Source organism: Sander lucioperca, chromosome 15, assembly GCF_008315115.2.
Source record: "Sander lucioperca isolate FBNREF2018 chromosome 15, SLUC_FBN_1.2, whole genome shotgun sequence".
In the NCBI taxonomy this organism is placed as follows: Eukaryota; Metazoa; Chordata; class Actinopteri; order Perciformes; family Percidae; genus Sander; species Sander lucioperca.
This window is the reverse complement of record NC_050187.1, coordinates 22,748,069-22,770,037: the sequence shown is the minus strand read 5'-3', so window position 1 is coordinate 22,770,037 and position 21,969 is coordinate 22,748,069. Positions and strand designations below refer to the sequence as shown.

At 43.8% G+C, this 21,969-nt stretch overlaps 1 pseudogene; it reads left to right on the top strand.

Annotated features, from left to right (window-relative positions):
• The first annotated feature begins 3,577 nt into the window (after positions 1–3,577).
• On the top strand, positions 3,578–5,658 carry LOC116051042 (annotated as a pseudogene).
• The last annotated feature ends 16,311 nt before the right edge of the window (positions 5,659–21,969 follow it).

Sequence of the window (21,969 nt, the reverse complement as noted above, 5' to 3'; positions counted from 1 at the left end):
TCTCTTTTCCTCCCCACTACGCTGTTGTTGTTGTTGTCTTTGCACAGGCTGATAAAACATTCATTTCCTGAGCTTTCTGCAACCACTGAACCACACCCACGGGACGGCCCCCTGCCAAAGAGAACACCCAGCGAGGTCAAAGGTCACACTCAGATGAAGAGTTATTAAAATAAACATCCAAATGGTGAGGCTCAGACACTTCCTCCGTACAGCCATAACTTTGAGCAGTTATTGCATTTATGTTATACCAACACACACATTCTCAAAGAAAGTTTCTAAAATGATGCCATGTCTGGTAAAACTTGTCAAACGGTATTCCTACACGACACTGCCATCTAGTGAGGATTCTGCAAACATAATGACAGTAAAAGATGTCACTTCTCCCCGTGTGCCCTCCTGTCACAAACACTTGTGCTCTCTCTCTCTCATGTGGTTTTTGGACAGGCTGAACCAGTTATCTGGAAAATCAAGAAAATAAGAAACTCGGGGCAGTGGAGGCAGGGAACGTCACTCTGTGGCTGGTAGCTTTGGGCTGTGAGGTTTCATGCTTTAGATTTGGGCAAAAAATACATCAGTTTGTTTCTGTGAGGAGTGTCAGTCAAATACGTTGTGTTGTTGATATGCTGGGGAGAGTAGAACTACAACTGCAAGTGTGTCATTTTTAATTTTAAGTTATTTAAATAAAAAAAACTATTAGGTTAATGAGAAAACAAGACCAGAAATGACAAGAATTCCCTAGCAATGGTCTATATTTAAATAGACGGGAGTCTATTAGATTGCTATATGAAGTTATTCAAATATAGACAATAAATCATACATATCAGAGGTCAAAGAAGTCAATCCTTGCAGCAAAATGACATGGTTTCTGAAGGATCTTCTTCTGTTCAGAGAAAAAAGTGGTGACATGATCACAAAAATTGGCTACAGCAGGACATCACGCACCATATGAGGGAACATGTCAGGTAGGTTGATGTAACAGATGTGACAAAAATGGCAAAAATAACTCATTTCATATGACAGCTTGTTATGTAAGCTCTGCGAAAGACTTTGAAATGCATGAATGAAACTAATTAGCAGCGACAAGCTCAACTTTTTAAGGAGTTATCAAGATTGGTTAAATACATTTAAGATGTGCGTCTATTTCACAGATCTGAATCCTACAAAGCAATAAGTAAAAAACTGATTTTGCCCTCTTCAGAAGGCACAAGAATATTGTTATATAATAATGTTTCAATTAGGTATTCATGACTGAAATCAAGGTTAAGAGATTTTTCAGCAGATATTTTACAGAGGAAGGCGTTTGTACAAGTGACTGACTTGTCAAAAGCACTGGCATCACACCTAAGCATCACCTCAAAACATGTAACCGATCACACACACCTTTGAAAGACTGATATGTGTAGCACATCACCTTAATCTATCTGTGGAAGGATGATCATCTGATGGCAGTGGCAGAGATAGTCTGAGACAAATGAGCTGCCTCTTGTCAAGAAGACACGCTGGAGATGAGACTTCTGGTTCTTTCTTGAGCTGCTTTCATGTAGGCAACAACATGAGCGTGCACCACCATTGTTTGACTCTGCTGCTGTTACTTATCATAGAGCCCAACAGTTTTGTAAATAAATCAAAGCTTCTCCCTTGGGGCTACAGGGCTATGGTCTTTGTATTCAAGAGTCTTTGCAGCGTGCCGTTCTTGTGTTGTGCTCTTGTCATTTAAGCACTTGCCGTTCTATTTTGTATAGGCTTCGCCCTCTAAGCCACGCTATTGGGTTTATCCCTTCGCGCATGCGCAGTCGTGAAGATTTTCTTTCCCGCCCTAGCGTGCCGCTCGGGCTTCAACTACGTCCGCAAATACTGTATATAAACAGAGCAGACCCGTAGCTCTGCTCCCACTTTTTCTTCAGCAAGCAGTTATGAAGAAGGTTATGAAGACCTCCAGCTCCAGCGGCATCTGCTCCTGCTCCTCCTGCGAGACCGGCTACATCTTCTCGCCGGATCTCCACCCCCGCTGCGAGACCTGCCTCGGTGCTTCTCACGCCGGCAAGGCTCTCACCTCCGACGCCTCCTGCCCTTTTTGCGCCCGCCTGCCTTCTAAAGAGCTTCAACGGTGGGCGGACGCTTTTCTGGCTTTTGAGGTCGACGGAGAGGGGGACGGCAGCTGGGCAGACCGACGTGACACCGTCGACACCCTGGAACCACTGGAAGAGGGCGTCTTCGACGGGCACGGCTCCGATGACTCGTCTCCCCCGAATGACGATTCCCTCTCCGGTTTTCCCTCCTCCCCGCTGGGAGAACTGGAACACGAGACAGGGATTGATGCCTTTCCACTACGGCTCTCCCCGTCTCCAGAACGGCCAGGGGCACCGCCTCAGCGGTCGTCCCCTCTGCCACAGGCAGCTCCACCCTCCACCACTAAGGCTCTTTTTCTGGACCTGCCGGACATCATTAAAAAGGCAGCGGACCAGAGAGGCATAGCGCTCCCGGCGGAGCTTCCAGCCCCCACTCGCGGCCTCTTGAGCGGTGACGTCTACTCCCAGGAACCGCCATCCAAACGGGCCCCACTCTGGCCGTGCTTCACGGAGCTTCGGCCATTCGTGGAGGAGGCTCTCGCTCAGCCCGGGAAACTGAGGGCTCCAGTCTCTCGCTATGCCCCGTTCACACGGGTTCATGGTGACACAGAGGCAGGCTTCCCTTCGGTCCCCCCCCTGGAGCAGAGCCTGGCGTCAATCCTACTCCCGAAGGCTACTTTTTTTGGCCACCGGAAGCCGACCCCCCCGTCCCCCCAAGATCAGGTTTGCGCCCAGGTTACTGACCGGTCACACCAATGTGCGGCCCAGGGCTTGGCGGCGCAAAACAACATCGCCTTGCTAGCCTCCGCCATCTCCGCCATGGCCACCAACCCGGAGGCTCTTCCTCCGGAGCTAGCCACGGAGATTGGCAAAGCGATGACCGCTATCCTCACCCTCACCACGGCGACCACGGTGGCGTTGTCGAGGATCCAGGCGTGGCAGACTGTGGCCCAGCGAAAAATCTGGCTCCACATGTCACAGCTACCCACGGAGGTCAGACGTGAGCTTCTGTACGGCCCCATTGCTCCCGATGGTCTATTTGGGCCTCGCTTACAGACAGCCACATCCCACCTCCACCAGGCAACCGAGGAAGCTGAGCGGCTATGGCGGCTTGGCTCCTGGAAAGCGGCTCCCCATCAGCAGCACCACCGCTCCACCAACCGCCATAAGAGGAAACGCCCCACAGCCTCTGCTGCGGCTGCGCCTTCCCAGGCTTCGACCTCCGCTCCTCTGCCTGCCCCCCCACAGCGGCAGCCGGCCCCTGACCGGCAGGTTTCACGGGGCCGAAGGACCATGAAGGCGGCTCCCACCTGGTCAAACCCGCCCCCGGAGCCACCCAGCAAGCAGCAGCGACGGTGGCAATGACGGGGCGTGGGGAACGTCTGTCCCTCCACGGTTGGAAACCGTAAACACAACGGCCCTTTTAAGGGCCACTTCAGTCTTTCTAAAGAGCAGTTTCCATCCAACCGCCCTTGTTCCCACTGAACATTACGCTGATGTCATGACAGATGTTCTCCACACAAGCACACACCAGGTCACCGCTGCTCGCGGAGCTCCGCCGCTCTCTCACTGTGCAGACGGCGAGAGCATACGCCCACCCGCTACATTTAGCGCCGCTCAGTTATCCTCCTCCCCCCGGCTATGCCAGCGGGATAAGGACAACGATGACCCGCCACCCTTTCGACAGGGCCCTACCATGGGCTGGGCGACACGATCTACTCATGTCTCGCCCAGCGGCTCTGCGCTTCTTGCTAGCTATGTCTGTAAACAACACACAGACATGCGCGCGCCCGCTCTCAGAGCACAGCGCGGCATGGATCAGGCTGACACACATGGACTCGTGGATGTCAAAACTGATATCACGGGGCTACACTCTCCAGTTCACCTCCCCCCCACCTCGTTTTGCGGGCGTGTTGGAGACAACCGTGTCATCCCGGGCAGAATCAGACGCCATGACGTCAGAACTACGGGAACTGCTGTCAAAAGGAGCAATTTCCCGCGTTCCTCCGGGGGAGGAGAACGAGGGGTTTTATTCCCGATACTTTCTCACTCCAAAAAAGTCAGGTGGGTTACGCCCCATCCTCGACCTGTCCCAGTTCAACCGGTGCGTCATGGAGCGTCCATTCCACATGTTGACTATCAGACATGTGTTGGAATGCGTGCGCCACCAAGAATGGTTTACATCGGTGGATCTGAAAGACGCATACTTTCACATCCAAATCATTCCCAGACACAGGAAATTCCTGCGTTTCTTTTTCCGTGGGGCTCATTTTTAGTACAACCGACTATCGTTCGGTTACTCACTGCCCCCCCCGCACTTTTTCCAAGTGTATGGAGACGGCGCTTCAGCCGTTACGGAAAAAAGACGTCAGAGTCCTGTTTTATCTGGACGATTTGCTCATCTTGGCTCCCTCTCGGGAAACGGCGGTGCTGCACACTGTGGCAGTTCTGCGGCACCTGCAGACACTGGGTTTCGCCATAAACTGGCAGAAAAGCTCATTGGTTCCCACACAATCGATAGTTTATCTGGGCGTAGTGCTAAACTCGATTGTTATGAGAGCCAGGCTGTCAACACCGAGGCAAGACGTGCTGCTCTCTCTCCTGTCGCGCACCACGCCACGCGCAAAGGTGTCAGCGCTGTCCGTCATGCGCCTTCTGGGCATGATGTCCGCGGGCTACATGGTGGTCCCCCTGGGGCTTCTCCACATGAGAAAAATCCAGAGGTGGTTCCTCCGTCAGCGTCTCGACCCCATACGTCACAAGTGGCGAATGCTGATCATTCCTCCTTCCCTACAGTCGGACCTGTCCTGTGGGGAGGAATGTGCGAATCACAGGTGGTGGGAGGAGAATGGCCACCCCCGCCCTCCCACACATAAACTGCCTGGAGCTGTACACGGTGCTGAAAGTTTTGAAACACTTTGCCCCGGTGGTAGCAGGGAGACATGTTGTCGTACAAACAGACAATGTTACTGCAGCAGCGTTCATAAATCGCCAGGGCGGCGTACGTTCGGCCCGGCTATTGGAAAAAGCCAGGAGCCTTCTGCTGTGGGCACACAGTCACCTGCTGTCCCTCAAGGCTGTTTACATCCCCGGGATACTAAACCGGGCGGCAGACCTAATGTCGAGGGGAGGGCCCTCTCACAACGAGTGGAAATTGAATCCCACTATTGTTCAGAAGCTGTGGAGCGGGTTCGGGAAAGCGGAGGTGGATCTGTTCGCCTCACGAGAAAACACACAGTGTGCTCTGTGGTTTTCCTTGAGCGCACGGGACAATCCACCCCTCGGCGTGGACACTTTCTCCCACCACCCCTGGCCCAGAACCCTCCTATACGCTTTTCCCCCGGTCCCTCTGATTCCTCTTCTCCTGGAATGCATCCAGGAGGAGAATCTGTCGGTCATCTTGGTGGCGCCGGAGCGCACGAGTGCATCCTGGTTCCCGACACTGGTCCAGCTGCTGGCGGGTCCCCCCTGGCAGTTGCCGTGGCGCGAGGACGCCCTGTCACAGTTGGACGGCGCGATATTCCACCCCCCGGTGATAACCCAGCGACTGTGGGGCTGGCTGCTGAGCGGGAACGCTTGCAGAGATTAGGCTTGCCTCCTGCCGTGGTGCGCACTATTCAGAGCGCGAGAGCCCCCTCCACAACAGCGTGTTACGCGGCGCGTTGGTCCGCTTTCCAGCGCTGGTGCACGGAGAGGGAAACAGATCCTATATCGTGTCCCCTGCCTCTCGTGTTGACTTATCTCCAAACATTGGTAGATAACGACCTGGCTCCGTCCACAGTCAAAGCCTATGCAGCGGCCATTTCATCCTGCCACGAAGGCTATGGAGAGAGAACGGTTTTTGCGCACCCCCTAGTAAAGCATTTTTTGAAAGGGGTCAGACGACAAAAACCCGCCGTGCGCTCTCTCACTCCCCAATGGGATCTGGCACTGGTGCTTCGAGCTCTGGGGAAGCCTCCTTTCGAGCCCTTGGCACAAGCCTCTCTCAGGTTGCTGTCCCTAAAAACGGCGCTTCTCCTTGCCCTGACGTCATCCAAGCGAGTGAGCGATTTATGTGCGCTGTCAGTTTCACCGTCTTGTCTCTCCATTAGAGGGGACGGGAGCGCAGCCATCCTACAGCCTAACCCTTCTTTCACACCGAAAATTTTAACAAATTCCTTTCGGTCGAGGGTTTTTTCCCTCCAGGGTTTTTTTATATTTTTATATATATATATATATATATATATATATATATATTTGTTGCTATCACACATCCTCTCTCACTGCCATGCACGCCTACAATCATGATATGTGCCACTGCATGTGCCCTGCCTGGGGTCCTCCCCCCCCCCTACTCTGGGTGGCTGGGAGGGACTCGGGCGTCCCATAATTATCAATCAGGTACTACCCTCATCAATCATGCACGCCTGCCCTCTCGGCTAGGCCAAATTATTACCATGGCAGGCCCTGTTACCTAGATAACGGATTATCTGATACAGTCCCCTGTCAGTGCATGAGAGAGAGACAGAGGAAAAAAAAAAAAAAGTTTAGTCTATGTTCCACTGTGGGCTCTGGGTCGCAGGTGGCATTGACTACATCAGCTTCGCCCTAACCCAATAGCGTGGCTTAGAGGGCGAAGCCTATGCGAAATAGAACGATAGTTACGTTATTGTAACTCCAGATTCTATGAGTATAGGCGTAGCCCTCTAAGATCCGGGCCACCTGCTCCAGTTACATTAGCTGAAGAAAAAGCTTATGTTGGGAGCAGAGCTACGGGTCCGCTCTGTTTATATACAGTATTTGCGGACGTAGTTGTAGCCCGAGCGGCACGCTAGGGCGGGAAAGAAAATCTTCACGACTGCGCATGCGCGAAGGGATAAACCCAATAGCGTGGCTTAGAGGGCTACGCCTATACTCATAGAATCAGGAGTTACAATAACGTAACTATCGTGATGTTTGCTATGGTCATTTACACCGCAAGCTCCTTCGACAGAAACACACAGATAGGATGAAAATGTTAATCAGACTCCCCTCATTGACTGGCTGGACCGCTCTTGGCTCCTTTCACCCTTTAACCAGAGCTCAGTGCCTGCCCTACTCGTCACAGAGCGAAAGAGGAATGACTGTGATCTAAAAGGCAAAGCCTCAACTGGGGTCACACTTTTATGCTGGAAGAAAGACAGGGTGCTGTCAGACCAGATTCCCAAGTACTTGAAGAGGCTGTCTCAGGCACAAAGCAATTAACTGTTGTTGTGGTTGTGATGAAGCCAACTGGGATGCACTGCTGCCTTAATTATAGATAGATTTGGTCCTTTATTGATATTTTTTTTTTATAACTGATAGTATAATTTTCAGCTTTCATTTTCTATAATTTTGGCTGTGCGTATTATGTTTAGCCTTACAATATCTGGTAAATTGGAAAAAAAACAACAATTCACTTCTATAATATGATTCATTAGCTGTGTGCCTCAGGTAATTTGCTTGACAACAGACAGCACTATAGCATTAATGTTTGAATAGTAGAGGATTCACTCCTAAAATGACCCTGGGTAGCCTAATGGCTGTTGCAGATATAGTGAAATATCCTTCTGCAGCACCATAATAAAGACAAAAATAGCCCATTTTCTTTAAACAATGATACCTAAGTCATCCCAAACAATACCAATGGACTTAGACAGGTTCACTCAGGAGGACATGAGGCACTTTTCCTACCCACTCTGGCTTCGTCTGTCGTTGAATTTCCCTCTACACTGCGACACAGATTGCTAAAGCCAGCTAGTTTGAGGAGCCACAATATCTCCTTAGGTGACTCCGAACCTTAATTACCCTAGGAACAGAGGCATAGATGGATATCTAAGACAGCATCTCGCTCAGTACTCTGCTGCCTCAGAATCCATGTAAGGCAATTACTACTTCTGCAAAGAATCAAGAGGCACAGGTAAAGAAAAGAAAGCAAACTTCATTCAAATGAAAACATTAAAAGCATATCCCCTCCTGTGATCATCATGTTCTTGTCCTGCAATTCTCTAAACCTGGCGACATCAGACTTAGTATCAAACTGAGAGATACTTTAAGACTGCACAGCTTTGGAAAAACCTGCTAGCACAACAACTACATTTAAAGACATCATTCCTGTTGTGTCATTTGTAAGTTAAATTGATTCCTCAGCCCTACAAACTCATCCTCAGCATTTGGAATCAAGCCTCTATCTGCCTTAAATTCATACTTATGGATTAAAAACAATAACTGTCTAATGGTGGAAATCCTATCTGGAGCACTACCAAAATGAAATCAATTGTTCTTTGGCTCAAGGCCTACCTGTCCAGATAATATCATGTAAATCCAATCATACATTTTGAGATATTTGGTAGAACAAAATAACTAAGAGGCAAAGACATAAACTTGTTAGCCTAGCTAATAAGAGAGCTAGTTTGAGATAAATATTTAACAAATGCTGAGAATCTTTCTATATTTTCTAGGTCAGTGAATGGTTTCTAACATTGGGTTTTAAAACATAATTATTTTCTAGTAGAATAACAAGGGAACATGTCATTAAAAGTTAACTTTCACTGACTTTTAATGACTAAGATGATGATGTGGATGATCACTCCTCTGAGGGCTGTAATACTTTGAAATGCTATATAAGTTAGCTGTAAGAGTGATGCAAGAACTTTCTAATGTAAAACTATGTCACAAAGGAATTTAATGTTCAGATGTGTGAAGCAGGTTTTCTCACAGACAGCACAATTTGTTACCTTTTTATTGTCCCCAAAGTTGTTTCAGCTGAAATAAAATTATTTTAGACTTGCAGCAGCACAGTGTCCTCCCAACACCCACATTTTGATTAAACGCATCCCCTTCTTAGATTAGGTGTTCCTGTGGAGGGAATTTCCAAAAAAAACATACTGTAAGCGCATTTGTCTTCTGTTTTTTTTTCTCTCCTAGATCCTTGAGGAGAGTGTTCAGACAATTCAGCCACAATGCCACATGTCCAACTTGCACCTGAACTTGATGCTTGGGTTGCTCTTGATGTGATTATCATTGAATTCCTGAGGGTTTTCACTGTGCAAGAAGACATTATGTTACTTCTCTAACCTTAATTCAATGCTGTGATTTGTTGCTCCTCATCAGTCTGGTGCTTGTTCAAGGAGCCCTGATTATGGCAACACTTTTCATTGTTCAGTGTCAAGGAAGGACAATCGTTAAAACAAAATATTAAGCCTCTTAGAGCTGATTTTACGTTTTTTACATTTTCCCTCTTTCTGTTTCTGATTTAACAAGATGAAGAGTCTACAATCATGCTAGCAGCTTCATGAGGGTACTTAGGCATAGAGGTAGGCCTACTTTGGCCTAAATTCTAATGTCAGCACGCTTACAACGACAATGCAATGTAATGTTTAGCAGGTATAATGTCAACATGGTCTCACGGCAGTTGGTGAAATTGTCACGTTATTTTTAATCTATTGATTAGTGTACAACAACACGTTTTTCTCGTTTGTTTTCGTGGTGGCCAGCACGAAAATGGTAACCATCTATACGGAGGTTGGGTTTAGGAAAAGATGAACGGGGGAAAGGACGCCTAACACGCTGGTAGACCATAGACTGTATATAAGAATGGACCAACAGATCCCGTTGCTCTGGACGGAGACCAGTGAAGGCCTTTAGAAGCACTTTTCCGGTGATGGCTGAGCGTTACTGCGCAGCTGCAAACTGAGCGAGACGACGTAAATGTGCCGTGAGCAACGTGTCTGAAAGTTGTAAGTCTTCTGGTAGCTGTGCCAAGAGAAATCTCAATCATTCCGAATATTGCAGAGGCGGAGAGCGTAGGTATATGTAAGGAGATAACATAGGCACAGGCTAATTATTGCTAACTAAAATGCTAGTTAACATTAGTAATTACACTTAAACAGCTAATGTGAGACGAAACTGCCTGCGCGCTTCTCCTGTACTATACGGTAATTCCTCTACTATGCGACAGTAAGTCGCATGGTTATGACACAAACGTTAGCCTATTTTTACAAAAAGTAAAGAGAGTCTTTAAACGCTTCAGATGTAAAGTTATTCGCTGTCAAAGTGGCACCAAAATGAATGGCAGTCAATGGAATGCTAACGGGAGGTGATGGCTTATTAGCATCAAAATGGCGCCATAGGAGGTTCGCGGTCCGAGGAGAAGCTTACCCCCTTGTGGTAGACGGCCGCGGGGGACGCGCGACAATAACGTGACGGTTGTGATTAGGAACATAACAACGGGGAAACAAAACGCCACATCCCCAGTCTCCGGGGTGAAAGTCCTGTGTTGTTTGACCCAACCAACACCCCAACCAACCTCCTTGGACCGTTCGGTATTTATGGAATGTCTTTTTATTTTATGCTGAGGGGAGGGTCATCCAACATTTTTTAGTCTGGGTGGGGGGGGGGTCACCCAACTTTTTTATTCATGAAAAGAGCAAAATTTCAAAGTGGCTTGTTTGGTGCATATTTATCCATGTAGCTCTCAGTCTCGGCCCCCTAGCAGATGGTTCTGACCCCATACGCGGAGTTTGCTGGGGGGGGCAGGAGGAGCACTGCCCCCTTGGTGGCTCAAACAGGTAATTGCATTGTTTAAAAAACAAGTGGAATAATTACATCTGGCATGACCAGATATTTTATAAATATCTTAAATAACACAAAACAACTAAATGATGATAGGTAATACATCAGAGTTCATATACTGCTTTAGTAAAAAAAGTGGCGAAGTGGAGAGGCCTCGTTCACCTGTTTGGAGCTGGCTGGTGAATGTGATGCTGATTGGTTATATCCCAGTGTCCTTTGCTGAATGATCTCAATGTTTTATTGTTTTATTTCATGTGAATACTAGTTTACTAGAGGAGTAACTTAGTATCTGAAGTAATGCAGTAATGCATGAAGTGTGCATTTAGTTTCCAGTGCTTATTGTGTTTCCACAACAATGTTAGTGAGTAAATCTACTGAAATGGCCACCACACCATAACAGAGGAGTGGGATGTGTAAGATGAGAATGCAGAGGTCAACTCCTGTATGTCATGGTTTAAAAATCAAATGGTATCTGTACTTCTTTGCTAAGTGCAAACTTGCATGCAAGGGGAGGGCCATTCCTCTTTTACAAATCATTTTGGAGGGCTGTAGTATTAAATAATGAACAGTCCCTTACGTGGATTTTCAGCATTTCATACTACTCGCTACCGTAGTCGTGCTGTGATCACGAAATATGCTTCCCATTGAAATACATGAGTTTACATTTTTGTGCTGGCCACCACGAAATAAACAAGAAAAACGTGCCTATGTACACGAATCAATAGATTAAATAACGTGACCATTTCACGAACTGCCGTGAGACTGGGTTGATAATGTTTACCAGGTTCATAGTACACACTTAGATTAGTGTGTTAGCATGCTAACATCTGCTTATTAGCACTAAACTCAAAATAAAGCTGAGGCTCATGGCACTATCTTTAGTTTTGCAGGTATTTAGACATAAACCAAAGAATTGGGCAAATTAGGACATGATGATGGCAGTAGATGAAAAGTTAAGGGATCTAATAATAATGTCTGGACCTAATTTCATGTTAATCCATACAATAGTTGTTGAGACATTTGAGTAAAAACCAAAAATGTCAACCACAGTCATTAGGATTCATCCTCTGAGGACCATGAATGTCTGTACAAATTGTGTGCCTGTAAAATTAGATATTTTACTAAAAAAGTTCAAATTATTATTTATTAAATTATTTGACAGGACAGCTAGGTGAGAAAGGGGAGAGAGAGAGGGGGAAAATATGCAGGAAATCGTCACAGGTCAGATTCGAACCCTGGACCTCTGCGTCAAGGCATAAACCCCTCAGCACACGTGCGCCCGTTCCACTGATATCTGGTTGCAACACTAGAAGAAAATGTGATTAATTTTAGGATGAGTTTCTGTTCTACACTCCAGGTGCTTATGTTCTGAGCAACAAGAGCTCCACTGGTGTACAGGAGGTGCTCCGTAATCGAATTGAGTCTGACTTTTGTGCTGCTATTGCCTATGCAACATTAAAGACGAAAGCAGAGAGGGAGTCACATACTTTTTAGGATGGAGAATAGGACCATCAATGCAGAATGCAGCAAACAGTCTCCTGAGTTGAAACTTCACTTAACCTTGGCCACAGCCCACAGTGTTGCACACACTTAAGAGGAAATGAGAGAATAGGTTTAATGATTTTTTTTCTTATGTTGAAAGGATTGTTAAACCAAGTGTGAAATCATTCAATATCAATATTCTGGAGATTTTTTATTCACAAAGCAATTGTTGATGCAGCTGAATTGTCCACAATGTTGAAGAACTGTTTTTGGTAAGGAAGAACTGGACATGAGGTTATTATTACAGTGACAAAAATTGATTCTGGGGTATCTTAATACAAAGCGTGAGTTAAACCACATTGTAAATAGATTTGTCAGATGCGTTATCAGACAATGCTCAATCATCTTTCAGAAAACTCTTCCTGCCCCTTGGGACAGTAGCGTCGTATTTCCAGGTATTGTGTTTCAAGACAACAACAGCAACAGCAAAATAAGAATTTTTTTATATGCTATCATTTTTCAGCATTTCAACATATACTGAAATCCTGTCACAGCAGTATGCACTGCTGGCAAAGTCGGGCCTTGTGTGCATGACTGTCATGGATATTTATCTGTATTGTGACAGTTCTGACAATCCCTACAGATACATATGGCTGTTCATTCTACCTTTAATTGATCAATGTACAGTATCAAATGCAAAAGCACACACTGTAGCCTTGTACAAGGGCCACAGCTCTCTCTAAAAAAACTTGGCTGCTGGAGTCCTCAAAAGGCAACTTTGCACTGGCTTTCTGTTTGTCAAACAATTGATTTGAAAATACTGCTATTGATTTTTTCAAGCACTGGATGGTTTAGGGCCAAAATGTCTCATCCACTGCTGTTATAAACCGTCCAGACCTCTCAGGTTGTCTGGGGCAGGTTGGCTTTCTGTCCCCAGACATGGAGAGGCAGCATTCAGTATTTAGTAGCATTCATCCTCACATATCTTGAGGTCTGTTACAACTCGCAGTTCTTTTAAATCAAAGCTCAATATGTTTTTGTTTGCTGTTGCCTTTCTAGGGAAAGCCATCCAGGGATGGCAATATCCTTTAGTCAGTCCACCACTTTGGTCCAGACTGAAATATCTCAACAACTATAAGATAGATTGCCATGACATTTTGTACAGGCATTCATGGTCCCGAGAGGAGAAATCCTACTGATTTCAGTGACTTTACCTTGTTTGTGGTTCAGAGTGAAATTTCTTGAGAACTATTTCATAGATTGCCATGAAATCTGCTACAGATATTCAAGGTCCAATGTCTTGTTTTTGAAAGATGCTTTATGAATGAACATTCATGTATTTATTTAAAAAGCTGACTGTATCTGTGTCAAAGAGCAGGAATCTAATTTATACAGCTGTAATCCACTTAACATTTGCTCATTTGTTTGACCTCTCACCTTATTAGTCTCTTACGTCATGATCAGGGTTCACTTCCTATTCCTCAGTCACATTTTATATTTGCATATTTTTATATTTACACATTTTTTGTTTTTATAGATTGGATTTTATTGATTGTTGATTTGTGATGATTGGTACATTTCTATCATCTAATGTTTTTAATACCTGGCTGCAGATCAAACTTTCTTCAGAACAATAATGATTGAACATTGGAGTTGAAAAACTGAAAATCCACAATCTTTTAAATAGATTTTTAGTTGTTCAGCAATGTAAATAGTTTTTAATCCACATCTGTAGGTCTATTTTTACACACTGGGGTGTTATTGGCTGCTCTTCGTGTAGTGTGTCTGCCCTTTCTTTTCGTTGACTCATAATGCACTCTACAAGATTTTATAGAAATGAGTTAAACCTTAACTTTACCTCACCTTACACACATAGTCGCATACAGTACATACTGCACTATTCTTTGTGAAAATTTGGAAAAGGAAAGGTGTAAAAAAGTTCTATAGAAACCTGAGGGTATCTTAACCTATAATTCACAATAATGAATGCAGTAGATGGAAATGAAAGCCCTTTTGGTTCATGAAATATAGCTGAGGGTTGGGTGCTGTACCTGGTGCTCTTGGTCGTCATTGTCATTATCAAAGAGCAACACGGTTAAATGAAAGAATTAAGGTCATGACTTCAGTATCTTGGCTATGATTCATGTAAGCCAGCTGCCCTGGGATTTGAACTGCAGCTTTTTGAAGACCAACTTCAATCATTTTAATGAGTTCATCATATCGCTGCTGACTGAGATGTCCCTGATGTCACTGCAGGGTCCACACTAAATGTATTCCATTGTTGTAGCCATTGATTTTTTTCCCTCTAATACATTTGTTTTTAATGAGCCAGGTCTCCTCATTGGTCCTAAGAGGCATTCAGAAAGTGACACACATACAGTAGGATCCCCAGTGGTGCTCAAACACCGCGCAGCTCTATAGGTTAAAGGTGGAGAAAATCCCTTGAAATATGCCAAAAGGAAAACCGCGCACTTCTCACAATGTAGTCTAGTATCACCAACACAATGTTCTGTTCCTAATGGAGATGGTCATCCTATGTGAAGTCGAAAACAGGCTACATGAACTCAGCTCAGTCTAAAAGTTGGCCTCCATTTAAAAATCCACGCTGTCTCCAAATGTACATTGTTTTGCATAGAATAGAATATAATTTGACAAGAAACATAATGCTGCATGGATTATGTTCACAAGCAATACATTTCCAGTGTAGGAAGTAAGTATTTGTACCCCGTGCAAGTCCCAGGGAAGGGGTTGGGTTGATGCGGGGTGTAGAATGAGCAGGACCTTGACAACAGAGATTGGGGTTCACATTCTGTGTGTAGTTAGGTTTAGGCCACAAAAGCACTCTGGTTAATGTTAGGTAAAGATCAATGATTTGGTTAAATGTTAATAAAGTTAAGTTGTTCTGTCTCGTGCTTCAAATTAAAATTTTGACCTGATGATGGCACTAGAGGAAAGGTCAGAGGTCAGCAAAGCTATTACAATTCATCCTTAAGGGGACATGATATGTGTACTAATTAAATGGCAATCCAATAGGTGTGTGTGTGTGTGTGTGTGTGTGTGTGTGTGTGTGTTTGTGTGTGTAAATGATACAAGCGCTATATAGTTGCATTTACCATTTAAAAAAAACGTATTTGGTGTTGCAAATTAGTAGTACAGGCATAATTTCTAGCCAGATAGTGTTAGACGTTTTTCTTTTTTTATCTATGCATACATTTTCCATTTTGAACCCCATTAGCATGAAAGGAACCACATATCCCCCTAACAATGCAGGATGAGAAGGCCTGTTGTTTTTATATTTTAATTTAACAGACCAATCACTATCATATATGACTGTAATGTAGGAAATTATAAAGATGAAGCAGTCTTATCAATGTTACCCATGCAGAAGTCACACACAAAAGCGAACTCACCTTGACTTTGCAATTTGGTCTTTAAATGGCACTGAATCAACATTGTGTTAGCCACATTATTGTCCGTCATGACTTACAGTGTGTGACAGCTGCTGTGACTGATACCTTTATGAGCAGAATTAATGGGTTACTCATCTTTAAATGACTATCAAAGCCACCATGGGCAAACAAATAAATCAATTTTGACTGCATCACAATGCAATTAACCCATAATTAGGGCTCTAATTCACAAAAATAATGAGTTCAGAACCTTAAGAAACCTCACTTTTGATTAATTTCTTTAATACTGCGCAAAATAATCACAGATGCTATGATCGTGAAAAGACATACTTTAAAAGTGACAATGACTTTGTGACTATTTGTGTCTTTTTATCTTCACAAAAGATATATTTGAAATCATTGTAGAACAACCCAGACAGTGTTTCTTTTTGTTGCTTTAGCACATCCATGTGAATGTCATATTTTATTTATAACGTCTGAAAAGTGTGCCACAGAGAAGGCTTGGCATCCTACGTCAGGCATTGAAAAACTGGATGGTGCTCATAAAAGTTTTAGCTCCTTTCAGAAGGGAGAGTTTAGACATGTCTTTAATTATTTTATTTCACATGAAAAGCTTAAAAAACATTCACTCCATATCCAAAAATGGGTAACCCCTTTTAGACCTTCCATCTTCCAGGTGGATTTTTAGAAAAGATTAGAATTCTTTGAATTAAGAACCAAATGGAAATGGATGCAGCTTTATGTGTTATTTAGTGTCCAAGTCTAATGTATGGACCATTACATTTGTGGAAACACGATTTTACTGAAATTCATCATTAGGAAGTTTGCCCCAAAATTTTTAGCTTTGATGCCAGCAATATTTCCAATTCTCTCACATCAAAAATGTTCTGAGAAGCTACTGAACTCTGATAATCTCCCATGGGAGATGCTTGTACCTCATTTGTGACAAGTTTCTTATTTCAGTCTTTCTAGATAATGATGAGGTCATGCAGGTAAATAAAGTATCAGTGTCATCACCCTGACACTGAATACTGATGCTTCTGTAAATACTCTATTGACGTCACCACACGACTCTTTGCACAGATTAATTTGAACCTACATACGGTTTGTGAATACATTTCTGATAGCCTTGACAACTCTCTCTCTTCTCTCACACCTCCGATAAAACTCAACTGAGGAGTCTGCAAGCCTTTGTGTTTGCTTTTCACAGAGGCAAATCTCAGAGGAGCAGCTGTACGTTGTGCTATGACAGTCGAGCCTGGGACGTCGAAGTCTCGCGCTTTTCTTCTTTTCTTTATCTTTCCTTTTTCCTTTCCTTGGCTACTGAGAATAGGCTGAGTCTTCCCAATTAGCAGTTTTCTGTAGAGGTGTTGTGACAGCCAGGGAATACAATTTACAGTTGTTAAAGCCTATCTGAAGTTGTTGTCAGTGTCTAACAAAGAGAATAGGCTTGATAATAATCCAGAAAATTTATAAAGTACTGTGATGATTGAGTGTACTTATGTTTGGATCAAAGGTGATCTAATCCATACAGCACATCTGTCCAAGCCGCTCTGAAATTGCAGTCTCCTGCCAGATAATGTAGACCAGTTGCAAATCACACCTGCATACTGTAAGCTGGTGGGAGACCTGCACAGCTTAGCTGAAAGCAGGAAACAACTTTATAATGGGGAGGCTAAGAGAAGAAATGTTACATTGGTGATGGCATTTCCTAGAAGTCTTGGGGCTCCATTTATTATTATCTGACAAAGACAATGAGCAATGTGTGGATGGAACATGTAAGAGTAATTTTACAGGTATTCAATAGAAATATGTTCACCATTCTTGTTTTTATATTACTAACAAAACAAACCGCCTCTATACTTATTGAACAAACAAGATACCACATGGATTTTGCTATCTTTGGACAGAGCCGGGCTAGCTGCTTCTCCTGTTTCTAGTCTTTGTGCTAAGCTAAGTTAGCCAGCTGCTGGCAGTAGCTTCATATGTAGCTATGTACAGCCATGAGAGTGGTGTTAAAGGACAATTCCGGCAAAATAAACCTAGGGGTTATTAACATATGTGTACCGAGTTGATCTTTCTCTGGGATATGTTTTCATGCTAATCGAATGTGTCTCTAGCTTGAAACAAGCTAGTGCAAACCGGTGATTAGCTTATAATGCTAGCCTTCGGGGCAGAGGGTAAATCGCTATTTCTACACCACTAACAAGGCTCAAAATAGCACCACACTTCAACAGTAGCACAATGAGGGTCCCTACATGTAAACCAAAGCATTGAGATCTTTGTAAGTGTACAGACAGTTTATTAAAAAGATAGATTATAAAGACTGTAACATTCATGTATACAGGCAGGCACATTCGATGATGACCAGTCGAACCACGAACACCGTGCTTGAGCTATGTCATTGGTTACTGGTTGCACAGTGTTCGTCGTTCGACTGGTCATGACTGTTTTCCCAAGATAGCGCCTGCCTGTATAGTGAACGGTACAGTCTTTATAAACTATCTTTTTAATAAACTGTCTGTACACTTAGAAAGTTCTCAATGCTTCGGTTTACATGTAGGGACCCTCATTATGCTACAGTTGAAGTGTGGTGCTATTTTGAGCCTTGTTAGGGGTGTAGAAATAGCGATTTACCCTCTGCAACGAAGGCTAGCGTTGTAAGCTAATCAGCAGTTTGCAGTATCTTGTTTCAAGCTAGAGACACATTCGATTAGCATGAAAACATATCCCAGAGAACGATCGACTCGGTACACATATGTTTTTAACCCCTAGGTTCATTTTGCCCAGGAATTGTCCTTTAATCTCCATTGTCTAAGTGTGTGTAAGTGTATTTCCCAAAAATTCCGAACTTTTTCTTTAATTATGCATATCACACCTCTGCCTTAAATCTTCCACTCACAACACGTCTGAATGATGAAAATATATATCATCGTACCTCCTCTGTGAGACAGCCACTCTTGCATCTTGCCACTGTCATGAGAAGCAAAAAGGAACTGATTTCTAATGGCGGTTTTAGTCTTAAATGACAGCTCTCTGTGAGTGCCATTGTGTGAAATCTTCTCCAATAACTCCATTGATTAATGTTGTCTTTTGAAATGGCAGCCATGAGTTATTTTATACTGATACAGAGAGTCAATATGTGGCTTTACTGTTCTCAGTTTTCTCAGTCAACTTTACCCCCTACCGCTCAGCGTGTCTTGGAAATGACGTAGCCAGGAAAGAATGGATCTGTCAATAGAATGAACACTGACACGCTCTCAATAGAGGCATGCCCTCTCGCTTGCAGTGGAATAGATTTATTTCATTTTCTCGTTATTCATATGCTATTCATGACAGTCACCTGCATGCTGATGACTTCCTTTCAGAGATTTTCAATGCAAAAGCATTGTAAATATGAGCACACACAGTTGCAGCTACAGTTTGGTAAAGCATGCTGCAGTGCAGACTGACCTATATGAAAGGAGCTGTGCATTTCAGACCTTCCAACCACTAAATTAAAACCTTCATAAGTGGAGATTGACAGCACAGTTTCCTTGTGTGCTTGGGGAATCTTGGGGAAGTGCTGCCAAGTACTTTGCCTGCGTCCCTGAGCTGCAGTGCAGGGTCAGCGCTAGAGGTGGCCACCTCAGCTGGGTATTAAATGGCCAGTAAATCACAGGCGATACAGGCTAGTGCTTTTGTGGGTATGTGTGTGTGTGTGTGTGTGTGTGTGTGTGTGTGTGGGGTGGAGTGGGGGGGGGAGATACTGTATGTGTTTAATCTTTTATATTTCAATGCTGTTCATCCTCAGAGCTTTGTCTACACAATGCAAGCATGATCAGCCAGGAGATTATACATTCAGGTATCAGGGTACTCTTTGTGTGCCGGTGACTGTTTATGTTTGCTTCTATGCCAACATTTGCATGTGCACGTGTGTCTGTGTGCGTGCAGGTCACCCTGAAGCTGCCAGACCAGATGCGCAGGAGTCTGGATTGTGCGGAGTGATGAGTAGCTCCCTCGCTGACTCTGCAGACTTGGAACAATGCACACAGGTCTCTCCAACTAATGAGCTCTCTATATAGAGAGCACACAGTAAGAGCCTCCACTCTGCCTACAGTTTCAATCAGGACAGGACCACCATATCTGGGGAACAGAGCGTTTTATACTTGTGCTGGCGTCAGACCAAGGAACTTGATACAAAATGCAAATCAACATCGAGTACCTGAGGTGGTTCCAGTTTGTTCGTGTCACAAGATGGAGAGTGACAGGTTCTTTGGATCAGTATGGAGTAGGGTTAGGAATGCAGAGGCAGCAAGGCTATTTTTGCTTTAGACTTTTTAATAGAGACAGTACAAATGCATAGGTTTTGCTTCTCACAGATTCTGTTACAAAGCACATTGTATATCTGTGACAGCACCCCAAATCGTATAAAAATACACTTTAAATATTGTCAAAGGTATGTTGTGTGGGTAAACATAGCCTACTATGTAACATTTATGCAGCACAGCACAAGGGCAAAGATGAATCATCTGTTACATTGTTGCAAGCTCGTCGTATTGGAAAGCTCTGCTTCCCTATAGGCTGTTAAAACTGAGTCAAACTAATAAAGGTTACAGGGGCTAGAGAGTGACGCAGCCCCCCATGAGGCATGTGTCCAGACTTCTTACTGAGAAATAACTCTACATTATTCATTTCATGACTAATGTCTTTATTTTGCAACAGTGCTTAAAGCAGAACAGGACCACTACCTTAGCTCTGTGACGCCTAACTAGCAATGGGAAGCTGTGACAGAAATGAGATCAAATTTTACTGTGCATAAAAAAAATTTGAAAATATACAATAAAAAGTGCTATGGCAACTGTATTTCATCATTATTAAAAGGACCCACAAGGAGGGGAAAAGTCTTTTTATCATCACCGGTAGCAGCAAAATTTAAATCTAGTCTTCCTAGTGCTAAATATGGCTCTGTATGAGTTGGGGAATTGTGGGCTTTTAACCTTGGGTAAATATTTTTACCTGCCTTGTGGTTTTTAACCTCAGGGGAGACAATAGAAAACACCATGCCACATGTTTTTGGACTGCTGGCTACATTAAGAGGTTGGTAATGATCATTTTTTGCACAACAGGCAGTTTGGAATGCAAATCTACTTTTATGCTACCAATCATAGCCTGGTAGCAATATCATAAAATATTCATTTCCACAGGAACCCTATTCTGTGGTGGTGCAAAATCCTCTGCCTCTGATGGAGAAGTACAAAGATAGACTTACATACCCTACAGTGTTCCTGTGCCATATCGTGTACCTGTCAGGGAAATTACAAAGACTTGTGAGTTTGCGTCGGATTTCAAACGCCTAACCTTTCAGTCTTAGGCTTGTGTTTCTCTGGCAGCACTAAATATATGAGATGCCCTCTAGTATTTTACAAGCTTGCTGTTTTGATCTATGGGGTTGTGATATAGGCTTTGGTTAATAATTGATGTCTGGAAGGATCTCTCTCTCCAGTTCCTTCATACGACTCAAAAATGACATTCCTGAAAATAAGAGGGGTCTTCTGCAGGATGAAATATTTCACTTTGTGAATCACTGATGCACGTGTGGGAGTTCCCACCCCCTCCTCGCTCCCTTGTTATTGTGCAAAGTTCAGTGTTTTTTAGTTTGCAATGGCCTTTAGACTAGTAAGGATAGGCTGTGCTGACCTCATTAGTGGTTACTTGCTAGCATGTGAAGCTAGTGATGTGTGTCCTGAAGTTTCTCTCCATATGCTAAACAACAAAACTGACCTTCTCTTTTTCTCATGTGTCTCTCCATGACTAATTAAGTTAGGGAGAAGGGGACTAGAAGATGACTGCTTTGAAAGGAGAAACATGAGAACAGCATATTGCTGCCAAAGCTAAGCTGCTACTGAAGGGTGTGTAATAAGGTGACCAGATTTCTGAGACAAAATCCAGGGACATTTTCAGCTCAGAAGCATAAATACCTCAAAAACAGGTAATGTTTTTATCTTTTTAAACTTAAAACGGGGACACTGCCCCAGGGACGTCACTAGACCTAGAGCTGCCCCAACAAGCCCCCCTAGGGGGGTCCATGGGCATGCTCCCCTGTAAGAAAATTGTGTCTATTTTAACGTTTAAATGCATCACTCTGGTGCACTTTGAAAAGAAATTCAGAGGTTAGACTTGATTATTCTTATCTATGGATGGAAATATTTGTGCTGTAGCCTGAACTATTTTGCACTTCAGAATTTTAACCATGCACACACAGGTGGAATAGTTTTTTCTTCATATTTTTGCATTAATGTCACTAGGAAGCATACCAGTAGAAATATATATTCATATTTGTAAGTGGGATATATATAAGTAAGTGGGATTGTCTGGAATCTGGCAATATAATAACCATTATGGTGGGATACACTGGCTAAGCAATTTACAAAACATATCTGTGCTGACATAAATAG